At 32.8% G+C, this 7,991-nt stretch overlaps 1 long non-coding RNA gene across 1 annotated transcript; it reads left to right on the top strand.

Moving 5' to 3' along the window:
* The first annotated feature begins 523 nt into the window (after positions 1-523).
* On the top strand, positions 524-2,745 carry LOC128034660 (uncharacterized). The gene is made up of 2 exons (XR_008190790.1): positions 524-1,816; positions 2,129-2,745. It is a non-coding gene; the product is annotated as an uncharacterized LOC128034660 (long non-coding RNA).
* Positions 2,746-7,991: the final 5,246 nt, after the last annotated feature.

The following is a 7,991-nucleotide window of genomic DNA, read 5'->3' as shown; positions in this document are numbered from 1 at the left end:
TTTCCACACCTTGCCTTTTGAGTAATATAAAGGGTTCTAGTGCCTAGAATACCTTGTGCTCTTGGCAACATTTGGCTTGTCCTACATTTCTTAAATTTTTTTCTAATTCAAATTCATATTTACTGTTTTTTGAAGAAAAATTAATAATAATTTTGTTTTGTCATTTCTTCTAATATTAATAACTAGCTACTTATATATATTAGAGAATCAAATATTCACCAAGTCAATGGAGTATATAATTTAAGTAAATTATCCTTGAGATAGTACCGAACCACTTTTCCTCTTTGAAATTGCTTTAACCAATGAAATGCTTCGGTAGTTTGCTATCTTTGTGGTGGAAATTATTGATGTCTATTTTGGACTTTGGAGCTATAATTTCATTTTTCTTATATGCAATTTTATTTTTATTATTTTTCTTTTATACAGGATGAGAACCGGTATAGTGCAGGAAGGAGTGCACAAAAATCTGAAACGTGTAGAGAAAGCTCGCATTCTAGTTAGCAAATTGCCATGTAAGCTTCTAGTAGTAATCTTACATCTTGAAGTAGGTTTCTGTGACATATTAACTTAATCTCCTTTGTTAAATAGAAAACATGCTTTATTGCAATGCAAGATTTAGTTGATTTGCTTATATGCTGGCTGTTTCTTTTTACATATGTTACCAATATCATGCATTTGATTCATTTATATTACTTTTCAATGAGTAGGCAACTAGGTGATATCTGTTTGGTTCAGTCGGGTTTTTTAGATTTGTTCAACTTTCCATTATAATTCGATTCGGTTCTCGGTTTTTGCATATTAACTCTTTTTTTTAAATATTTTAGACTTATTTTTATAAAATTATCTTGTATACAAGCTGGGGGGAAACCTATAAAGTGGTATGAAGAAGGAAAGTCTGGCAAATATTTCTACACAATGTTTGCTTTCAGCCTCACTAGATTTTCCTTGCGATCTGTAAATTCCAAAGTAATTTCGCAGTCTTTTAAGAACTTTCTTCCTACTTCTACTTGTGTTCCTAGTTGGAATGTTATGCTAAGGTCAGTCGATTAATTGAGCTGACCTGAGCTTGACTTGAAATTCAAAGCTTCGAAACTTGATTTGAGTTTAATCAAGTTTCACTTCTAAAATTAGATCTCAATTCGAGATAGAAATTTGAACTTGAGTTTGTTCAATTAGGCTCTTTTACTTAATGCCCTCAATTTTCATGCTCAACTTCAAATTTTATTATTCATTCCTGAGCTTAAGCTCCAATTTGAAATGAGATTTTTCAGTATAGTTAAAAGGTAAAAAGACCTCAATCAAACTCGTGTGATACTCTAATCAAGCATTAAGGTACTCGAATTTGATCTGCTTAATAGCTCAAACTCGACTCAACACCACACAAGTCTAATTTGAGAATTTCTGAGAAGGATCCACAAATAATAACTGAATTATTGCCAAGTATGAAATAATGGTGATACTTATCAACTCTAGTGATTGCATATCTGGATAAGAAATTGGAGGCCTAGGGGCATATGATGCAGACATTTATTGACTGCCGTTGTGCATTTTTGGCTTTTACTGCCTGCATATATTTGGTTTTAGTGTTCCTGTCTCCATGTATTTGCTTGCTGTTAATGGTTTTTATTTTAAACTTAAGTTGTGTCTGCCAATATACTCTTAAATCATGATCCTTCTATTTCTTTAGGTTGCTGAGAAGACTGCTCTTCTGCGGCCTATAGAACTTAAACTTATTCCTATGGCCCTGGAAGGCAGTGCATTTAGAAGCAAGTTTCTTGATACAGATGAACTTATGAGCTACTGTAGCTGATTTGCGGTAAGAAATGACTCCTATTTCTATTTTATGGTACCTGGAATGGTTTAATACTTCACCGTCTATAATATTTCTATTGCCCTTGGATCTTATGTTGTGGGTGTTAGTACCTTACCAATCTCATTAATGTCTTGTTTTATTCTTCCTGAAATTCGAACAATCAGTTATTTAAGTGTTTTCATTCAGTTTACATGTTTACCTCTGTTTATCTGAGTTTCATATTTAACTAATCCATCTTAATTGGTGGTAAATTCATGTTTTAGGCACTAATCAATTTTAACCAAATTATCTAACTGTAATTTGTAATGCTTGCAGACTTTCAGCAGCATGATCCCAAAATGGCTGCGGAAAACCAAAATTGTCAAGAAAATTAGCCAAATACTGGTGAATCACCTTGGACTAAATTTGACCAAAGATGATCTGTAAAACGTGGTTGATTTAATGGAGCCATATAGTCAGATAAGCAATGGAATAGAATATCTAAAATCCTCCCCTTGATGTCAGTAACTAACTTGTTTGTCATTTTAAATATGCAAGTCAATTGCTATTAATAATTTTTTGTTGGATTTTTTTTGGACTGAAAAATAATTTCTGGGGATAGTCTAGAATCTTAAATTTTATAGAAAGTCAATAAAGTGCTTGCCTAACGAAATGTGGTGATTAATATACTTGCAAGGTCATACATGCTGTTAATTTTTTAAGAGCTGATAAATGAGTATGACATAGTGCTCATAAATGTTCTAAGGATGTCTTTAGATGAATGGAATTTTTTGATAGTTTGAGGTTATAAATCTTTGTATTGATTTTTCTCAACAATCTAAAGCCTGTCATACTTAGCAAATTTTTCTATGAGAATGGGTGTTTAAGAACTGTGAATTGTCTTGAAATATATGCGGTTGAGATGGTTGATATATTATCAATCATGTAATATATATCACTGTCGTAACAAGTTTTTATAGGATATATTTGAAATGAGTACGAATTTATATCCCTGTTACATTGAAATATATATTTAGCTTCAAAGTTAAAATTTTAATAGAAATTTTAATTTAATTAATATGTTTTATCCTTAAAAGTATATAGTTTAAAGTTTAAATTTCAAAAACAAAACATAATATAATATTTATCATACAAATAAATATTATTTAATTAATATACTTTTTTAAAAGTTATGTTTTAGTGGCGTTTGTCAAAAAGTGCCACTAAAAGTCATCTTTATTGTGGCGTTCGTTGTAGAAGCGTCGCTAAAGGTCATGATCTTTAGCGGCGTTTGTGGTAGAAGCGCTGCTAAAGGTCTTGATCATTAGCGGCGTTTAGCGGCATTGTTTATAGCGGCATTTTTTGCAGCGCTTAAAAACGCCGCTAAAAGCCTAAAAAAGCGCCGCTAAAAGTCTATTTTGCTGTAGTGAACAAGACATGTTAACCCTTACCAATTTAATTTTATTTCCTTATTCAAGATTAAGCTGCAATCATTAAGTTTAACTTTTTCCTTCGTATGTTGAACATAGCAATTTCTCTCCACTAATGTAGGTAGAATAGAAAAATTGAATCAATAGGCCTTTAAAAAGGTTCTAATGTAGCTAGGCTAGAGGTGGGTGAAAGATAGATAAATTTAGGCTTTTAAACCCTAGACTCAGCTTCAATCGGACCTTTGGAATAATTTCCCTCAATACACAAACTTACTTTGCTTTCACATTCTCCTTTGTACATCTATTTTCTTTCAAGTAAATGTGCTCTCTTTTTTTAACAAGCATTTTATTTTATGTACTACAATTTTTAGAGCATTTGATACTTCTTTCAACTCCCCCAAACTTATTTTCAAAGAATATTTTAAATAGTACTGAGTCTAGTGTTTGAGACAACTTAAAGATAATTAAGAGAGAAGTGATGGCTAAATATTGCAAGGGTTCAAATAAAATTAGGTCATATAATCTCAAAGTTGTGTTTCAAAGGATAAAATTTCATCAAGGTTGGCTTGAAAGGCTCAAACGGTCCAAACAAGAGTTGCCTAAATCATTTTCAACATTCCATGCTTCCTAGGATTTCACCTCAGAAACTACTATGTCAATTCTAGATACTTAAACTTTCATGCATGCCTACCTTTCTTAAGAAACTAAAAATTTTATGGTACGATTTGCATGCTTTATTAAAAATACATTTATATCAATATTCAACTAACATAACAATTTATTGAAATAACAGATCTTTATTTATACAGAAGTTTAGCATACTTAACAGAATTTCAAATTATTGAACAAAATATATCCTAATCATAATTAAAAGAACTATTTATTCTGAGTGGAAATAATTTCAATTTTTCGGTCCCCCTTACTTAAAATGAACAATGTCCTCATTATTTAAAGTGAATAGATACTATACATCAGGTAGGATTCTAAAAAAGGGGAAGTGAGTCAATTTGATTGCTTAAGTACCAAGCTCTTTCTAAATTCAATCCTAGACATGTATATATCTATTGCCACACTTTATACTTTGCAACTTGTTCAATTTTATTAATGATTTCCATCTCTTGTTTTATTATGCAAAAATTCCTAATTAACTTTATCCTAAAATAACCTAAGAACATAAATAAAATAAAGTCGAGATCCCCCCTTTATTTATTTGCAGATCCTTCTGAGTTTGACTCATCTTTTGCAACATCACTATTGTCTTTGCATGAATCGCTTCGCTCATTTTTCGATAATGGGCTTCATGGTTCAAATATGTAATCTGGAAACTCAAGCACAAAAATAAATGAGTCATTGTAAATTTTCGTAAGAGCACTTCTCATCAAGTCATCCCTTATTTTTTAGTATTTCCAGTAAGCTTGTTGTTGCCACTGCATATGTTGCATTATGTCCATCAACTTTGACAGTTCATCTTGAAGATCTGGGCGAGGCAGTTGAACTCTGAACATTGAAGGCTCAATATCAAGTTCAGCTGCTGGTTCCATTGGTTCCACCTTATCAGGGACTTCAGCTGATTGCACTGGCTCGATCTTTGTGGGATCTTATTCTTCTTCTTCTTCAGGATCCTCACTTTCTTCAACTTGTTTCTATAGAACAGAGTCTCCAGTATTCGATCGAGGTCCCAATCTATGATTATGCCCTGGCTATAGCCTGCCTTCTTTACGTTTGCAAGAATTTTAGCTTTCAAGCACAGAATTTTTATCATAAAGGGAACGTAAGCTGGGCCGGAACGTGAACGTCTAACGGCACAATTTTGCATTTCCCTCAGGATGATTTTTCCCACATCAATGGTCTTCCCAGTTAAAATTGAGTATAAAAAGACCATTCGCTCTAATGAGATTGTAGTCCCATGTGAGCTAGGCATAAGGCTGAATAAGATGAAGTAGAACCATACCTTTGCGAGTAGTGTCAAATATTCTCTTCGACAAGTGTTGATTTCTTGCTTTGACATAGTCCACTTAGAACTTGGAACTGTGAGTTCCTCGAGAATTTCTTGCAAATTTTCAGACTCTATATTGCTTTGACATAGTCCACTTAGAACCTAGAACTGTAAGTTCCTCGAGAATTTCTTACAAATTTTTAGACTCTATATTTCTCAACAAGGAGGAATATTCCTCGTTTTCAAAATCTAGCAATTCAAAGAACTCATTAATAGCGTTTGAAGTTATTGGTACCTTGATTCCGCGAACTGGAACTTCTGTTAACTCGCTTGAGGTTAAATTCGCATAAAATTTTCGTACTAACTCCTCATCCACACTAGGTCTCTTCTCACAAAACAACTCCCAATTGAGAGTTTCAGCATCCTGACGAATATGCACCATAAAACCAATATAGTTGCTTTCTTTCAATGTGAAACCTTTCTTTGGATGCATCTGTTTATTCTTGAAGATACTCTCGTATCTTGCTTTGGGTTCTTCACAGTGGAACTTGTTTTGTGATTCGTCAATTTGGGCAAATGCACGAGTTATCTTGTGAGGCATGATTAACTTTATCATAAGATGGTAACAATTATTTTCTCAAAAATTTAATTAATATAAAATATTAATAATTCAATAAATTGAAAAATTAGATAATTAAATTAAAATTGAGGAGAAAAATTGGTCTTACCACATTTTTTATAAAAATTAAGAGCTCTTAAGAAAAATAATTTTGAATCAAAAGATGGCAAATTAAAAAAAGTTGAGGGGTTTTTGGCTAAGGATGGGTGAAAGGGTGATGTGCCACTCGAGTATGCAAGGCAGTAGCGCGCAACAGGGGATGGATGTGAGCAGCGTGCAGATCGTTGAGCAAGCCTAGTGTTGGCATGCGCGGGGTGCTGCTGTCCGATCAGTTGGGTGATGCTATAGCTAGGGAATTGTTAAAAGGTTTCGACACTTAAGGGTTTTGGTGTTTTTGGAGGGAATCGTGTATGAATGAAAAAAAAAATAGATGGGTGAAATTTATAGTGAAAGGAGTAGGAGCTAGAGTAGAATTCTTAAAAATTCTAAGTTCTAATTATACTTAAAGTAAATAACAATTAATAATTAATATAATGCATATTAAATTATTATTTTCTATTAATTTATTAAGATAAAAACTTATCGAATAAAATATGATTAAATTAAAACTAATCCTAACTCTAAATAAAGCGATAATAATTAATATATATTATAATAGATATAATTATATATTAATAATTATCATCTTTTCTTTTTTTGAACTAAAACATTTATTCTAGATGTTTTTTAAAATATTTACAAAAGAGGCATCTAATTTTTACTATTTACAAAAGAGCAACCAAATTTTTAAAAATAATTCAATTAAGTTCCTAGACTTAATGAAAATTCAAAATTTAGTTGCAACATAAAACTTAGATCAAAATTGACCATTTTATTTGAAAAACTAGAAATTTATTTTGTCATTTAGGGAATAATCTCTTGGGAAATTATGTTAAAATCAATTCCCAAGAAAGATTGGAGAGGTCACAAGCGGTCCCGCTTAAGTTCCAATCTCTTAGACAGAATTTATTTAAACATACTAATCCCGAAAATATTCCCTCAATCATTTATTCAAACAGAAGAACAAGAAAAATTAAATATCTGATAAAATGAACGAGATTTGATTCTGTTCAAATTTCTCTCCCTAGTAATGTTTCAAACGTTGAGCATTAACTCGAAAATTACCTCTCTTACCTTGAAGTTCAATAACTCCGTATGGATAGACTCGATGAATCATAAATGGAAAGAACCTTAATCTAGAATTGAATAACAAGACTTGCTGACTTGCTGACTTGCATCAAATTCTCGAACTTGAATGTGCTTTTCATTCCATTTCTTGAGTCTGTCCTTAAGTAATTTGGCATTCTCATATGAAGACATTCGAAATTCTTCTAACTCGTTAAGTTGAAGCATATGTTTCTCTTTGGCACTTTTAAGATTCAAGTTGAGTCGTTGGAGAGCCCAATAAGCTTTGTGTTCTAATTCCAAGGGTCGATGGCAGGCTTTCCCAAAGACTAACCTACAGGGTGACATCCCTAAAGGTGTCTTGTATGATATCTAGTAAGCCCATAATGCATAATCTAGTCTTTTGGATCAATCTCATCGGTTCGGGCAAACTACCTTCTCAAGTATGCCTTTGATCTCCTTGTTTTCCAGTTCAAGTTGCCCATTTATCAACGGATGGTAAGATGTAGCGACCTTGTGTTTCACTCCATGTTTATCTAATAACCATTTCAACCACTTGTTCACAAAATGGGACCCTTCATTACTGATGATGGCTCTTGGAGTTCCAAACCTTGTGAACACATGTTTCTGCAAAAACTTTATTACAACCTTAGCATCATTTGTCGGATTTGCCTCTGCCTCAACCCATTTAGACACATAGTCTATTGCTAATAATATGTACTTGTGACCAAAAGACGAAGGGAAAGGACCGAGAAAGTCAATACCCCAAATATCGAATAATTCTACCTCAATGATGTTTGTTCAAGACATCTCATTTCTGTTGGTGACATTTCCGACCCTTTGACATCGATCACAACTCTTTAGGTAAGCATTTGCGTCTTTGAATAGTGTTGGCCAAAAGAATCCAGCTTGCAGTACCTTGGCTGCAATACGTGTACCTCCGAAGTGTCTCCCACTCGGAGCTGAGTAACAATGGTATAAAATCTTATGTACTTCATCTTCTGCCATGCATCTCCTGATCATTTGAACTACACACTTTTTAAAAAAATA

Source organism: Gossypium raimondii, chromosome 2, assembly GCF_025698545.1.
Source record: "Gossypium raimondii isolate GPD5lz chromosome 2, ASM2569854v1, whole genome shotgun sequence".
Taxonomy (NCBI): domain Eukaryota; kingdom Viridiplantae; phylum Streptophyta; class Magnoliopsida; order Malvales; family Malvaceae; genus Gossypium; species Gossypium raimondii.
This window is presented reverse-complemented; position numbering and strand designations above follow the sequence as displayed.